General features: G+C 40.5%; 18 non-coding genes across 18 annotated transcripts; all 18 read left to right on the top strand.

Annotated features, from left to right (window-relative positions):
* The first annotated feature begins 961 nt into the window (after window positions 1-961).
* On the top strand, window positions 962-1,049 carry trnay-gua (transfer RNA tyrosine (anticodon GUA)). The gene is given in 2 exon segments: window positions 962-998; window positions 1,014-1,049. It is a non-coding gene; the product is annotated as a tRNA-Tyr (tRNA).
* Window positions 1,050-1,309: 260 nt separating this feature from the next.
* On the top strand, window positions 1,310-1,397 carry trnay-gua (transfer RNA tyrosine (anticodon GUA)). The gene is given in 2 exon segments: window positions 1,310-1,346; window positions 1,362-1,397. It is a non-coding gene; the product is annotated as a tRNA-Tyr (tRNA).
* Window positions 1,398-1,663: 266 nt separating this feature from the next.
* Window positions 1,664-1,751, top strand: trnay-gua (transfer RNA tyrosine (anticodon GUA)). The gene is given in 2 exon segments: window positions 1,664-1,700; window positions 1,716-1,751. It is a non-coding gene; the product is annotated as a tRNA-Tyr (tRNA).
* Window positions 1,752-2,011: 260 nt separating this feature from the next.
* On the top strand, window positions 2,012-2,099 carry trnay-gua (transfer RNA tyrosine (anticodon GUA)). Its single transcript is given in 2 exon segments — window positions 2,012-2,048; window positions 2,064-2,099. It is a non-coding gene; the product is annotated as a tRNA-Tyr (tRNA).
* A 528-nt stretch (window positions 2,100-2,627) lies between these two features.
* trnay-gua (transfer RNA tyrosine (anticodon GUA)) lies at window positions 2,628-2,715 on the top strand. The gene is given in 2 exon segments: window positions 2,628-2,664; window positions 2,680-2,715. It is a non-coding gene; the product is annotated as a tRNA-Tyr (tRNA).
* Window positions 2,716-2,973: 258 nt separating this feature from the next.
* On the top strand, window positions 2,974-3,061 carry trnay-gua (transfer RNA tyrosine (anticodon GUA)). Its single transcript is given in 2 exon segments — window positions 2,974-3,010; window positions 3,026-3,061. It is a non-coding gene; the product is annotated as a tRNA-Tyr (tRNA).
* A 1,066-nt stretch (window positions 3,062-4,127) lies between these two features.
* On the top strand, window positions 4,128-4,215 carry trnay-gua (transfer RNA tyrosine (anticodon GUA)). The gene is given in 2 exon segments: window positions 4,128-4,164; window positions 4,180-4,215. It is a non-coding gene; the product is annotated as a tRNA-Tyr (tRNA).
* A 258-nt stretch (window positions 4,216-4,473) lies between these two features.
* On the top strand, window positions 4,474-4,561 carry trnay-gua (transfer RNA tyrosine (anticodon GUA)). Its single transcript is given in 2 exon segments — window positions 4,474-4,510; window positions 4,526-4,561. It is a non-coding gene; the product is annotated as a tRNA-Tyr (tRNA).
* Window positions 4,562-5,981: 1,420 nt separating this feature from the next.
* Window positions 5,982-6,069, top strand: trnay-gua (transfer RNA tyrosine (anticodon GUA)). Its single transcript is given in 2 exon segments — window positions 5,982-6,018; window positions 6,034-6,069. It is a non-coding gene; the product is annotated as a tRNA-Tyr (tRNA).
* Window positions 6,070-6,683: 614 nt separating this feature from the next.
* Window positions 6,684-6,771, top strand: trnay-gua (transfer RNA tyrosine (anticodon GUA)). Its single transcript is given in 2 exon segments — window positions 6,684-6,720; window positions 6,736-6,771. It is a non-coding gene; the product is annotated as a tRNA-Tyr (tRNA).
* Window positions 6,772-8,801: 2,030 nt separating this feature from the next.
* On the top strand, window positions 8,802-8,889 carry trnay-gua (transfer RNA tyrosine (anticodon GUA)). Its single transcript is given in 2 exon segments — window positions 8,802-8,838; window positions 8,854-8,889. It is a non-coding gene; the product is annotated as a tRNA-Tyr (tRNA).
* A 536-nt stretch (window positions 8,890-9,425) lies between these two features.
* trnay-gua (transfer RNA tyrosine (anticodon GUA)) lies at window positions 9,426-9,513 on the top strand. Its single transcript is given in 2 exon segments — window positions 9,426-9,462; window positions 9,478-9,513. It is a non-coding gene; the product is annotated as a tRNA-Tyr (tRNA).
* A 1,144-nt stretch (window positions 9,514-10,657) lies between these two features.
* Window positions 10,658-10,745, top strand: trnay-gua (transfer RNA tyrosine (anticodon GUA)). The gene is given in 2 exon segments: window positions 10,658-10,694; window positions 10,710-10,745. It is a non-coding gene; the product is annotated as a tRNA-Tyr (tRNA).
* A 1,144-nt stretch (window positions 10,746-11,889) lies between these two features.
* Window positions 11,890-11,977, top strand: trnay-gua (transfer RNA tyrosine (anticodon GUA)). The gene is given in 2 exon segments: window positions 11,890-11,926; window positions 11,942-11,977. It is a non-coding gene; the product is annotated as a tRNA-Tyr (tRNA).
* A 534-nt stretch (window positions 11,978-12,511) lies between these two features.
* Window positions 12,512-12,599, top strand: trnay-gua (transfer RNA tyrosine (anticodon GUA)). Its single transcript is given in 2 exon segments — window positions 12,512-12,548; window positions 12,564-12,599. It is a non-coding gene; the product is annotated as a tRNA-Tyr (tRNA).
* Window positions 12,600-12,865: 266 nt separating this feature from the next.
* On the top strand, window positions 12,866-12,953 carry trnay-gua (transfer RNA tyrosine (anticodon GUA)). Its single transcript is given in 2 exon segments — window positions 12,866-12,902; window positions 12,918-12,953. It is a non-coding gene; the product is annotated as a tRNA-Tyr (tRNA).
* Window positions 12,954-13,487: 534 nt separating this feature from the next.
* On the top strand, window positions 13,488-13,575 carry trnay-gua (transfer RNA tyrosine (anticodon GUA)). The gene is given in 2 exon segments: window positions 13,488-13,524; window positions 13,540-13,575. It is a non-coding gene; the product is annotated as a tRNA-Tyr (tRNA).
* Window positions 13,576-13,835: 260 nt separating this feature from the next.
* trnay-gua (transfer RNA tyrosine (anticodon GUA)) lies at window positions 13,836-13,923 on the top strand. The gene is given in 2 exon segments: window positions 13,836-13,872; window positions 13,888-13,923. It is a non-coding gene; the product is annotated as a tRNA-Tyr (tRNA).
* Window positions 13,924-13,959: the final 36 nt, after the last annotated feature.

The raw sequence follows: 13,959 nt of genomic DNA on the forward strand, positions 1-13,959 counted from the left end.
TTTTCGTTGATGTCAAATATTGTGATCCTGGTTTCATTGAATGGATTAGGAATGCCCCTGTTAGCTGCTTTGAATTCTTTCTATGGGAAATTATAGGATTTTGTCATCATTGTGTGTCTGTTCCTTTGTAATTTCGATTTGAAACAAATTGAGATAGTTTTGCTTTCAGGTAGGGGTGATGGGGGAAATGATTTTTTGTCATTTTTGTTTGTAAAAGTCGATGTACACCCATGTAAATAGTAGCTACATGTTCCTTTCGATAGATCAGATGGTAGAGTGGAGGACTGTAGGTTTGTAAAATAGATATCCTTAGGTCGCTGATTCAACTCCGCCTTGAAAGACGTGCTTTACGTTGATGTCAAATATTGTGAGCCCGGTTTGGTTCAATGGATTAGGAATGTCCCTGTCAGCTGCTTTGAATTCTTTCGGTTTATCCATGGGAAATTATGGGATTTTGTCACCAATGTGTGTCTGTTCCTATGTAATTTCGATTTGAAACAAATTGAGATAGTTTTGCTTTCAGGTAGGGGTGATGGGGGAAATGATTTGTTGTCATTTTTGTTTGTAAAAGTCGATGTACACCCCTGTAAATGCTAGCTGCTTGTTCCCTTAGAAAGCTCAGTTGGTAGAGCGGAGGACTGTAGGGTTGTAAATCAGAAATCCTTAGGTCGCTGGTTCAACTCTGGCTCGAAGGATGTGCTTTTCGTTGATGTCAAATATTGTGAGCCTGGTTTGGTTGAATGGATTAGGAATGTCTCTGTCAGCTGCTTTGAATTCGTTCGATTTATCCATGGGAAATTATAGGATTTTGTCACCATTGTGTGTCTGTTCCTTTGTAATTTTGAATTGAAACAAATTGAGAGAGTTTTGCTTTCAGGTAGGGGTGATGGGGGAAATGATTTGTTGTCATTTTTGTTTGTAAAAGTCGATGTACACCCCTGTAAATGGTAGCTGCATGTTCCCTTCGATAGCTCAGTTGGTAGAGCGGAGGACTGTAGAGTTCTAAATCAGGAATCCTTAGGTCGCTGGTTCAACTCCGGCTCGAAGGATGTGCTTTTTGTTGATGTCAAAAAGCCTGGTTTGAGTGAATGGATTAGGAATGTCCCTGTCAGCTGCTTTGAAATCTTTCAGTGTATCCATGGGAAATTATGGGATTTTGTCACCATTTTGTGTCTGTTCCTTTGTAATTTCGAATTGAAACAAATTGAGATAGTTTTGCTTTCAGGTAGGGGTGATGGGGGAAATGATTTGTTGTCATTTTTGTTTGTAAAAGTCGATGTACACCCCTGTAAATGCTAGCTGCTTGTTCCCTTAGATAGCTCAGTTGGTAGAGCGGAGGACTGTAGGGTTGTAAATCAGAAATCCTTAGGTCGCTGGTTCAACTCTGGCTCGAAGGATGTGCTTTTCGTTGATGTCAAATATTGTGAGCCTGGTTTGGTTGAATGGATTAGGAATGTCTCTGTCAGCTGCTTTGAATTCGTTCGATTTATCCATGGGAAATTATAGGATTTTGTCACCATTGTGTGTCTGTTCCTTTGTAATTTTGAATTGAAACAAATTGAGATAGTTTTGCTTTCAGGTAGGGGTGATGGGGGAAATGATTTGTTGTCATTTTTGTTTGTAAAAGTCGATGTACACCCCTGTAAATGGTAGCTGTATGTTCCCTTCGATAGCTCAGTTGGTAGAGCGGAGGACTGTAGAGTTCTAAATCAGGAATCCTTAGGTCGCTGGTTCAACTCCGGCTCGAAGGATGTGCTTTTTGTTGATGTCAAAAAGCCTGGTTTGAGTGAATGGATTAGGAATGTCCCTGTCAGCTGCTTTGAAATCTTTCAGTGTATCCATGGGAAATTATGGGATTTTGTCACCATTTTGTGTCTGTTCCTTTGTAATTTTGAATTTAAACAAATTGAGATAGTTTTGCTTTCAGGTAGGGGTGATGGGGGAAATGATTTGTTGTCATTTTTGTTTGTAAAAGTCGATGTACACCCCTGTAAATGCTAACTGTATGTTCCCTTCGATAGCTCAGTTGGTAGAGCGGAGGACTGTAGAGTTCTAAATCAGAAATCCTTAGGTCGCTGGTTCAACTCCGGCTCGAAGGATGTGCTTTTCGTTGATGTCAAAAAGCCTGGTTTGATTGAATTGATTAGGAATGTCCCTGTCAGCTGCTTTGAAATCTTTCAGTGTATCCATGGGAAATTATGGGATTTTGTCACCATTGTGTGTCTGTTCCTTTGTAATTTCGAATTAAAACAAATTGAGATAGTTTTGCTTTCAGGTAGGGGTGATAGGGGAAATGATTTGTCGTCAGAGGACTGTAGGGATGTAAATCAGAAATTCTTAGGTCGCTGGTTCAACTCCGACTCGAAGGATGTGCTTTTCGTTGATGTCAAATATTGTGATCCTGGTTTCATTGAATGGATTAGGAATGCCCCTGTTAGCTGCTTTGAATTCTTTCTATGGGAAATTATAGGATTTTGTCATCATTGTGTGTCTGTTCCTTTGTAATTTCGATTTGAAACAAATTGAGATAGTTTTGCTTTCAGGTAGGGGTGATGGGGGAAATGATTTTTTGTCATTTTTGTTTGTAAAAGTCGATGTACACCCCTGTAAATGCTAACTGTATGTTCCCTTCGATAGCTCAGTTGGTAGAGCGGAGGACTGTAGAGTTCTAAATCAGAAATCCTTAGGTCGCTGGTTCAACTCCGGCTCGAAGGATGTGCTTTTCGTTGATGTCAAATATTGTGAGCCTGGTTTGGTTGAATGGATTAGGAATGCCCCTGTTAGCTGCTTTGAATTCTTTCTATGGGAAATTATAGGATGTTGTCACCATTGTGTGTCTGTTCCTTTGTAATTTCGATTTGAAACAAATTGAGAGAGTTTTGCTTTCAGGTAGGGGTGATAGGGGAAATGATTTGTTGTCATTTTTGTTTGTAAAAGTCGATGTACACCCCTGTAAATGGTAGCTGCTTCTTCCCTTCAGCAGCTCAGTTGGTAGAGCGGAGGACTGTAGGGTTGTAAATTAGAAATCCTTAGGTCGCTGGTTCAACTCCAGCTTGAAAGATGTGCTTTACGTTGATGTCAAATATTGTGAGCCTGGTTTGATTGAATGGATTAGGAATCTCCCTGTCAGCTGCTTTGAATTCTTTTGGTTTATACATGGGAAATGATGGGATCTTGTCACCAATGTGTGTCTGTTCCTTTGTAATTTCGATTTGAAACAAATTGAGATAGTTTTGCTTTCAGGTAGGGGTGATAGGGGAAATGATTTGTCGTCAGAGGACTGTAGGGTTTTAAATCAGAAATCCTTAGGTCGCTGGTTCAACTCCGGCTCGAAGGATGTGCTTTTCGTTGATGTCAAAAAGCATGGTTTGATTGAATGGATTAGGAATGTCCCTGTCAGCTGCTTTGAATTCTTTGTATGGGAAATTATGGGATTTTGTCACCATTGTGTGTCTGTTCCTTTGTAATTTCGAATTGAAACAAATTGAGATAGTTATGCTTTCAGGTAGGGGTGATAGGGGGAATGATTTGTCGTCAGAGGACTGTAGGGTTGTAAATCAGAAATCCTTAGGTCGCTGGTTCAACTCCGGCTCGAAGGATGTGCTTTTCGTTGATGTCAAAAAGCCTGGTTTGATTGAATTGATTAGGAATGTCCCTGTCAGCTGCTTTGAAATCTTTCAGTGTATCCATGGGAAATTATGGGATTTTGTCACCATTGTGTGTCTGTTCCTTTGTAATTTCGAATTAAAACAAATTGAGATAGTTTTGCTTTCAGGTAGGGGTGATAGGGGAAATGATTTGTCGTCAGAGGACTGTAGGGATGTAAATCAGAAATTCTTAGGTCGCTGGTTCAACTCCGACTCGAAGGATGTGCTTTTCGTTGATGTCAAATATTGTGATCCTGGTTTCATTGAATGGATTAGGAATGCCCCTGTTAGCTGCTTTGAATTCTTTCTATGGGAAATTATAGGATTTTGTCATCATTGTGTGTCTGTTCCTTTGTAATTTCGATTTGAAAGAAATTGAGATAGTTTTGCTTTCAGGTAGGGGTGATGGGGGAAATGATTTTTTGTCATTTTTGTTTGTAAAAGTCGATGTACACCCCTGTAAATGCTAACTGTATGTTCCCTTCGATAGCTCAGTTGGTAGAGCGGAGGACTGTAAAGTTCTAAATCAGAAATCCTTAGGTCGCTGGTTCAACTCCGGCTCGAAGGATGTGCTTTTCGTTGATGTCAAATATTGTGAGCCTGGTTTGGTTGAATGGATTAGGAATGCCCCTGTTAGCTGCTTTGAATTCTTTCTATGGGAAATTATAGGATGTTGTCACCATTGTGTGTCTGTTCCTTTGTAATTTCGATTTGAAACAAATTGAGAGAGTTTTGCTTTCAGGTAGGGGTGATAGGGGAAATGATTTGTTGTCATTTTTGTTTGTAAAAGTCGATGTACACCCCTGTAAATGGTAGCTGCTTCTTCCCTTCAGCAGCTCAGTTGGTAGAGCGGAGGACTGTAGGGTTGTAAATTAGAAATCCTTAGGTCGCTGGTTCAACTCCAGCTTGAAAGATGTGCTTTACGTTGATGTCAAATATTGTGAGCCTGGTTTGATTGAATGGATTAGGAATCTCCCTGTCAGCTGCTTTGAATTCTTTTGGTTTATACATGGGAAATGATGGGATCTTGTCACCAATGTGTGTCTGTTCCTTTGTAATTTCGATTTGAAACAAATTGAGATAGTTTTGCTTTCAGGTAGGGGTGATAGGGGAAATGATTTGTCGTCAGAGGACTGTAGGGTTTTAAATCAGAAATCCTTAGGTCGCTGGTTCAACTCCGGCTCGAAGGATGTGCTTTTCGTTGATGTCAAAAAGCATGGTTTGATTGAATGGATTAGGAATGTCCCTGTCAGCTGCTTTGAATTCTTTGTATGGGAAATTATGGGATTTTGTCACCATTGTGTGTCTGTTCCTTTGTAATTTCGAATTGAAACAAATTGAGATAGTTATGCTTTCAGGTAGGGGTGATAGGGGGAATGATTTGTCGTCAGAGGACTGTAGGGTTGTAAATCAGAAATCCTTAGGTCGCTGGTTCAACTCCGGCTCGAAGGATGTGCTTTTCGTTGATGTCAAAAAGCCTGGTTTGAGTGAATGGATTAGGAATGTCCCTGTCAGCTGCTTTGAAATCTTTCAGTGTATCCATGGGAAATTATGGGTTTTTGTCACCATTGTTTGTCTGTTCCTTTGTAATTTCGAATTGAAACAAATTGGGAGAGTTTTGCTTTCAGGTAGGGGTGATAGGGGAAATGATTTGTCGTCAGAGGACTGTAGGGATGTAAATCAGATATTCTTAGGTCGCTGGTTCAACTCCGGCTCGAAGGATGTGCTTTTCGTTGATGTCAAATATTGTGATCCTGGTTTCATTGAATGGATTAGGAATGCCCCTGTTAGCTGCTTTGAATTCTTTCTATGGGAAATTATAGGATTTTGTCATCATTGTGTGTCTGTTCCTTTGTAATTTCGATTTGAAACAAATTGAGATAGTTTTGCTTTCAGGTAGGGGTGATGGGGGAAATGATTTTTTGTCATTTTTGTTTGTAAAAGTCGATGTACACCCATGTAAATAGTAGCTACATGTTCCTTTCGATAGATCAGATGGTAGAGTGGAGGACTGTAGGTTTGTAAAATAGATATCCTTAGGTCGCTGATTCAACTCCGCCTTGAAAGACGTGCTTTACGTTGATGTCAAATATTGTGAGCCCGGTTTGGTTCAATGGATTAGGAATGTCCCTGTCAGCTGCTTTGAATTCTTTCGGTTTATCCATGGGAAATTATGGGATTTTGTCACCATTGTGTGTCTGTTCCTGTGTAATTTCGATTTGAAACAAATTGAGATAGTTTTGCTTTCAGGTAGGGGTGATGGGGGAAATGATTTGTTGTCATTTTTGTTTGTAAAAGTCGATGTACACCCCTGTAAATGCTAGCTGCTTGTTCCCTTCGATAGCTCAGTTGGTAGAGCGGAGGACTGTAGGGTTGTAAATCAGAAATCCTTAGGTTGCTGGTTCAACTCCGGCTCGAAGGATGTGCTTTTCGTTGATGTCAAATATTGTGAGCCTGGTTTGGTTGAATGGATTAGGAATGTCTCTGTCAGCTGCTTTGAATTGGTTCGATTTATCCATGGGAAATTATGGGATTTTGTCACCATTTTGTGTCTGTTCCTTTGTAATTTCGAATTGAAACAAATTGAGAGAGTTTTGCTTTCAGGTAAGGGTGATAGGGGAAATGATTTGTTGTCATTTTTGTTTGTAAAAGTCGATGTACACCCCTGTAAATGCTAGCTGCTTGCTCCCTTTGTTAGCTCAGTTGGTAGAGCAGAGGACTGTAGGGTTGTAAATCAGAAATCCCTAGGTCGCTGGTTCAACTCCGGCTCGAAGGATGTGTTTTTCATTGATGTCAAAAAGCCTGGTTTGAGTGAATGGATTAGGAATGTCCCTGTCAGCTGCTTTGAAATCTTTCAGTGTATCCATGGGAAATTATAGGATTTTGTCACCATTTTGTGTCTGTTCCTTTGTAATTTCGAATTGAAACAAATTGAGATAGTTTTGCTTTCAGGTAGGGGTGATGGGGGAAATGATTTGTTGTCATTTTTGTTTGTAAAAGTCGATGTACACCCCTGTAAATGGTAGCTGTATGCTCCCTTCGATAGCTCAGTTGGTAGAGCGGAGGACTGTAGAGTTCTAAATCAGAAATCCTTAGGTCGCTGGTTCAACTCCGGCTCGAAGGATGTGCTTTTCGTTGATGTCAAATATTGTGAGCCTGGTTTGGTTGAATGGATTAGGAATGCCCCTGTTAGCTGCTTTGAATTCTTTCTATGGGAAATTATAGGATGTTGTCACCATTGTGTGTCTGTTCCTTTGTAATTTCGATTTGAAACAAATTGAGAGAGTTTTGCTTTCAGGTAGGGGTGATAGGGGAAATGATTTGTTGTCATTTTTGTTTGTAAAAGTCGATGTACACCCCTGTAAATGGTAGCTGCTTCTTCCCTTCAACAGCTCAGTTGGTAGAGCGGAGGACTGTAGGGTTGTAAATTAGAAATCCTTAGGTCGCTTGTTCAACTCCAGCTTGAAAGATGTGCTTTACGTTGATGTCAAATATTGTGAGCCTGGTTTGATTGAATGGATTAGGAATCTCCCTGTCAGCTGCTTTGAATTCTTTTGGTTTATCCATGGGAAATGATGGGATCTTGTCACCAATGTGTGTCTGTTCCTTTGTAATTTCGATTTGAAACAAATTGAGATAGTTTTGCTTTCAGGTAGGGGTGATAGGGGAAATGATTTGTCGTCAGAGGACTGTAGGGTTGTAAATCAGAAATCCTTAGGTCGCTGGTTCAACTCCGGCTCGAAGGATGTGCTTTTCGTTGATGTCAAAAAGCATGGTTTGATTGAATGGATTAGGAATGTCCCTGTCAGCTGCTTTGAATTCTTTGTATGGGAAATTATGGGATTTTGTCACCATTGTGTGTCTGTTCCTTTGTAATTTCGAATTGAAACAAATTGAGATAGTTATGCTTTCAGGTAGGGGTGATAGGGGAAATGATTTGTCGTCAGAGGACTGTAGGGTTGTAAATCAGAAATCCTTAGGTCGCTGGTTCAACTCCGGCTCGAAGGATGTGCTTTTCGTTGATGTCAAAAAGCCTGGTTTGAGTGAATGGATTAGGAATGTCCCTGTCAGCTGCTTTGAAATCTTTCAGTGTATCCATGGGAAATTATGGGTTTTTGTAACCATTGTTTGTCTGTTCCTTTGTAATTTCGAATTGAAACAAATTGAGATAGTTTTGCTTTCAGGTAGGGCTGATGGGGGAAATTATTTGTTGTCATTTTTGTTTGTAAAAGTCGATGTACACCCCTGTAAATGGTAGCTGCTTCTTCCCTTCAACAGCTCAGTTGGTAGAGCGGAGGACTGTAGGGTTGTAAATTAGAAATCCTTAGGTCGCTTGTTCAACTCCAGCTTGAAAGATGTGCTTTACGTTGATGTCAAATATTGTGAGCCTGGTTTGATTGAATGGATTAGGAATCTCCCTGTCAGCTGCTTTGAATTCTTTTGGTTTATCCATGGGAAATGATGGGATCTTGTCACCAATGTGTGTCTGTTCCTTTGTAATTTCGATTTGAAACAAATTGAGATAGTTTTGCTTTCAGGTAGGGGTGATAGGGGAAATGATTTGTCGTCAGAGGACTGTAGGGTTGTAAATCAGAAATCCTTAGGTCGCTGGTTCAACTCCGGCTCGAAGGATGTGCTTTTCGTTGATGTCAAAAAGCATGGTTTGATTGAATGGATTAGGAATGTCCCTGTCAGCTGCTTTGAATTCTTTGTATGGGAAATTATGGGATTTTGTCACCATTGTGTGTCTGTTCCTTTGTAATTTCGAATTGAAACAAATTGAGATAGTTATGCTTTCAGGTAGGGGTGATAGGGGGAATGATTTGTCGTCAGAGGACTGTAGGGTTGTAAATCAGAAATCCTTAGGTCGCTGGTTCAACTCCGGCTCGAAGGATGTGCTTTTCGTTGATGTCAAAAAGCCTGGTTTGAGTGAATGGATTAGGAATGTCCCTGTCAGCTGCTTTGAAATCTTTCAGTGTATCCATGGGAAATTATGGGTTTTTGTAACCATTGTTTGTCTGTTCCTTTGTAATTTCGAATTGAAACAAATTGAGATAGTTTTGCTTTCAGGTAGGGCTGATGGGGGAAATTATTTGTTGTCATTTTTGTTTGTAAAAGTCGATGTACACCCCTGTAAATGCTAACTGTATGTTCCCTTCGATAGCTCAGTTGGTAGAGCGGAGGACTGTAGAGTTCTAAATCAGGAATTCTTAGGTCGCTGGTTCAACTCCGGCTCGAAGCATGTGCTTTTCGTTGATGTCAAATATTGTGAGCCTGGTTTGGTTGAATGGATTAGGAATGTCCCTGTCAGCTGCTTTGAATTCGTTCGATTTATCCATGGGAAATCATGGGATTTTGTCACCATTGTGTGTCTGTTCCTTTGTAATTTCGAATTAAAACAAATTGGGAGAGTTTTGCTTTCAGGTAGGGGTGATAGGGGAAATGATTTGTCGTCAGAGGACTGTAGGGATGTAAATCAGAAATCCTTAGGTCGCTGGTTCAACTCCGGCTCGAAGGATGTGCTTTTCATTGATGTCAAAAAGCCTGGTTTGAGTGAATGGATTAGGAATGTCCCTGTCAGCTGCTTTGAAATCTTTCAGTGTATCCATGGGAAATTATGGGATTTTGTCACCATTTTGTGTCTGTTCCTTTGTAATTTCGAATTGAAACAAATTGAGATAGTTTTGCTTTCAGGTAGGGGTGATGGGGGAAATGATTTGTTGTCATTTTTGTTTGTAAAAGTCGATGTACACCCCTGTAAATGCTAACTGTATGTTCCCTTCGATAGCTCAGTTGGTAGAGCGGAGGACTGTAGAGTTCTAAATCAGAAATCCTTAGGTCGCTGGTTCAACTCCGGCTCGAAGGATGTGCTTTTCGTTGATGTCAAATATTGTGAGCCTGGTTTGGTTGAATGGATTAGGAATGCCCCTGTTAGCTGCTTTGAATTCTTTCTATGGGAAATTATCGGATGTTGTCACCATTGTGTGTCTGTTCCTTTGTAATTTCGATTTGAAACAAATTGAGAGAGTTTTGCTTTCAGGTAGGGGTGATAGGGGAAATGATTTGTTGTCATTTTTGTTTGTAAAAGTCGATGTACACCCCTGTAAATGGTAGCTGCTTCTTCCCTTCAACAGCTCAGTTGGTAGAGCGGAGGACTGTAGGGTTGTAAATTAGAAATCCTTAGGTCGCTTGTTCAACTCCAGCTTGAAAGATGTGCTTTACGTTGATGTCAAATATTGTGAGCCTGGTTTGATTGAATGGATTAGGAATCTCCCTGTCAGCTGCTTTGAATTCTTTTGGTTTATCCATGGGAAATGATGGGATCTTGTCACCAATGTGTGTCTGTTCCTTTGTAATTTCGATTTGAAACAAATTGAGATAGTTTTGCTTTCAGGTAGGGGTGATAGGGGAAATGATTTGTCGTCAGAGGACTGTAGGGTTGTAAATCAGAAATCCTTAGGTCGCTGGTTCAACTCCGGCTCGAAGGATGTGCTTTTCGTTGATGTCAAAAAGCATGGTTTGATTGAATGGATTAGGAATGTCCCTGTCAGCTGCTTTGAATTCTTTGTATGGGAAATTATGGGATTTTGTCACCATTGTGTGTCTGTTCCTTTGTAATTTCGAATTGAAACAAATTGAGATAGTTATGCTTTCAGGTAGGGGTGATAGGGGGAATGATTTGTCGTCAGAGGACTGTAGGGTTGTAAATCAGAAATCCTTAGGTTGCTGGTTCAACTCCGGCTCGAAGGATGTGCTTTTCGTTGATGTCAAAAAGCCTGGTTTGAGTGAATGGATTAGGAATGTCCCTGTCAGCTGCTTTGAAATCTTTCAGTGTATCCATGGGAAATTATGGGTTTTTGTCACCATTGTTTGTCTGTTCCTTTGTAATTTCGAATTGAAACAAATTGAGATAGTTTTGCTTTCAGGTAGGGGTGATGGGGGAAATGATTTGTTGTCATTTTTGTTTGTAAAAGTCGATGTACACCCCTGTAAATGCTAACTGTATGTTCCCTTCGATAGCTCAGTTGGTAGAGCGGAGGACTGTAGAGTTCTAAATCAGAAATCCTTAGGTCGCTGGTTCAACTCCGGCTCGAAGGATGTGCTTTTCGTTGATGTCAAATATTGTGAGCCTGGTTTGGTTGAATGGATTAGGAATGCCCCTGTTAGCTGCTTTGAATTCTTTCTATGGGAAATTATCGGATGTTGTCACCATTGTGTGTCTGTTCCTTTGTAATTTCGATTTGAAACAAATTGAGAGAGTTTTGCTTTCAGGTAGGGGTGATAGGGGAAATGATTTGTTGTCATTTTTGTTTGTAAAAGTCGATGTACACCCCTGTAAATGGTAGCTGCTTCTTCCCTTCAACAGCTCAGTTGGTAGAGCGGAGGACTGTAGGGTTGTAAATTAGAAATCCTTAGGTCGCTTGTTCAACTCCAGCTTGAAAGATGTGCTTTACGTTGATGTCAAATATTGTGAGCCTGGTTTGATTGAATGGATTAGGAATCTCCCTGTCAGCTGCTTTGAATTCTTTTGGTTTATCCATGGGAAATGATGGGATCTTGTCACCAATGTGTGTCTGTTCCTTTGTAATTTCGATTTGAAACAAATTGAGATAGTTTTGCTTTCAGGTAGGGGTGATAGGGGAAATGATTTGTCGTCAGAGGACTGTAGGGTTGTAAATCAGAAATCCTTAGGTCGCTGGTTCAACTCCGGCTCGAAGGATGTGCTTTTCGTTGATGTCAAAAAGCATGGTTTGATTGAATGGATTAGGAATGTCCCTGTCAGCTGCTTTGAATTCTTTGTATGGGAAATTATGGGATTTTGTCACCATTGTGTGTCTGTTCCTTTGTAATTTCGAATTGAAACAAATTGAGATAGTTATGCTTTCAGGTAGGGGTGATAGGGGGAATGATTTGTCGTCAGAGGACTGTAGGGTTGTAAATCAGAAATCCTTAGGTTGCTGGTTCAACTCCGGCTCGAAGGATGTGCTTTTCGTTGATGTCAAAAAGCCTGGTTTGAGTGAATGGATTAGGAATGTCCCTGTCAGCTGCTTTGAAATCTTTCAGTGTATCCATGGGAAATTATGGGTTTTTGTCACCATTGTTTGTCTGTTCCTTTGTAATTTCGAATTGAAACAAATTGAGATAGTTTTGCTTTCAGGTAGGGCTGATGGGGGAAATTATTTGTTGTCATTTTTGTTTGTAAAAGTCGATGTACACCCCTGTAAATGCTAACTGTATGTTCCCTTCGATAGCTCAGTTGGTAGAGCGGAGGACTGTAGAGTTCTAAATCAGGAATCCTTAGGTCGCTGGTTCAACTCCGGCTCGAAGGATGTGCTTTTCCTTGATGTCAAATATTGTGAGCCTGGTTTGGTTGAATGGATTAGGAATGTCCCTGTCAGCTGCTTTGAATTCGTTCGATTTATCCATGGGAAATTATGGGATTTTGTCACCATTGTGTGTCTGTTCCTTTATAATTTCGAATTAAAACAAATTGAGAGAGTTTCGCTTTCAGGTAGGGGTCATAGGGGAAATGATTTGTCGTCAGAGGACTGTAGGGATGTAAATGAATAATTCTTAGGTCGCTGGTTCAACTCCGACTCGAAGGATGTGCTTTTCGTTGATGTCAAATATTGTGATCCTGGTTTGATTGAATGGATTAGGAATGCCCCTGTTAGCTGCTTTGAATTCTTTCTATGGGAAATTATGGGATTTTGTCACCATTGTGTGTCTGTTCCTTTGTAATTTCGATTTGAAACAAATTGAGATAGTTTTGCTTTCAGGTAGGGGTGATGGGGGAAATGATTTGTTGTCATTTTTGTTTGTAAAAGTCGATTTACACCCCTGTAAATGCTAACTGTATGTTCCCTTCGATAGCTCAGTTGGTCGAGCGGAGGACTGTAGAGTTCTAAATCAGGAATCCTTAGGTCGCTGGTTCAACTCCGGCTCGAAGGATGTGCTTTTCGTTGATGTCAAATGTTGTGAGCCTGGTTTGGTTGAATGGATTAGGAATGTCCCTGTCAGCTGCTTTGAATTTGTTCGATTTATCCATGGGAAATTATGGGATTTTGTCACCATTGTGTGTCTGTTCCTATGTAATTTCGATTTGAAACAAATTGAGATAGTTTTGCTTTCAGGTAGGGGTGATGGGGGAAATGATTTGTTGTCATTTTTGTTTGTAAAAGTCGATATACACCCCTGTAAATGGTAGCTGCTTGTTCCCTTCGATAGCTCAGTTGGTAGAGTGGAGGACTGTAGGGTTGTAAATCAGAAATCCTTAGGTCGCTGGTTCAACTCTGGCTCGAAGGATGTGCTTTTCGTTGATGTCAAATATTGTGAGCCTGGTTTGATTGAATGGATTAGGAATGTCCCTGTCAGCTACTTTGAATTCTTTCGATTTATCCATGGGAAATTGTGGGATTTTGTCACCATTGTGTGTCTGTTCCTTTGTAATTTCGAATTGAAACAAATTGATATAGTTTTGCTTTCAGGTAGGGGTGATAGGGGAAATGATTTGTCGTCAGAGGACTGTAGGGATGTAAATCAGAAATCCTTAGGTCGCTGGTTCAACTCCGACTCGAAGGATGTGCCTTACGTTGATGTCAAATATTGTGAGCCTGGTTTCATTGAATGGATTAGGAATGCCCCTGTTAGCTGCTTTGAATTCTTTCTATGGGAAATTATAGGATTTTGTCACCATTGTGTGTCTGTTCCTTTGTAATTTCGATTTGAAACAAATTGAGATAGTTTTGCTTTCAGGTAGGGGTGATGGGGGAAATGATTTGTTGTCATTTTTGTTCGTAAAAGTCGATGTACACCCCTGTAAATGCTAACTGTATGTTCCCTTCGATAGCTCAGTTGGTAGAGCGGAGGACTGTAGAGTTCTAAATCAGGAATCCTTAGGTCGCTGGCTCAACTCCGGCTCGAAGGATGTGCTTTTTGTTGATGTCAAAAAGCCTGGTTTGAGTGAATGGATTAGGAATGTCCCTGTCAGCTGCTTTGAAATCTTTCAGTGTATCCATGGGAAATTATGGGATTTTGTCACCATTGTGTGTCTGTTCCTTTGTAATTTCGAATTGAAACAAATTGAGATAGTTTTGCTTTCAGGTAGGGGTGATGGGGGAAATGATTTGTTGTCATTTTTGTTTGTAAAAGTCGATGTACACCCCTGTAAATGCTAACTGTATGTTCCCTTCGATAGCTCAGTTGGTAGAGCGGAGGACTGTAGAGTTCTGAATCAGGAATCCTTAGGTCGCTGGTTCAACTCCGGCTCGAAGGATGTGCTTTTCGTTGATGTCAAATATTGTGAGCCTGG

This window comes from Labrus mixtus, chromosome 14, assembly GCF_963584025.1.
Source record: "Labrus mixtus chromosome 14, fLabMix1.1, whole genome shotgun sequence".
NCBI lineage: Eukaryota > Metazoa > Chordata > Actinopteri > Labriformes > Labridae > Labrus > Labrus mixtus.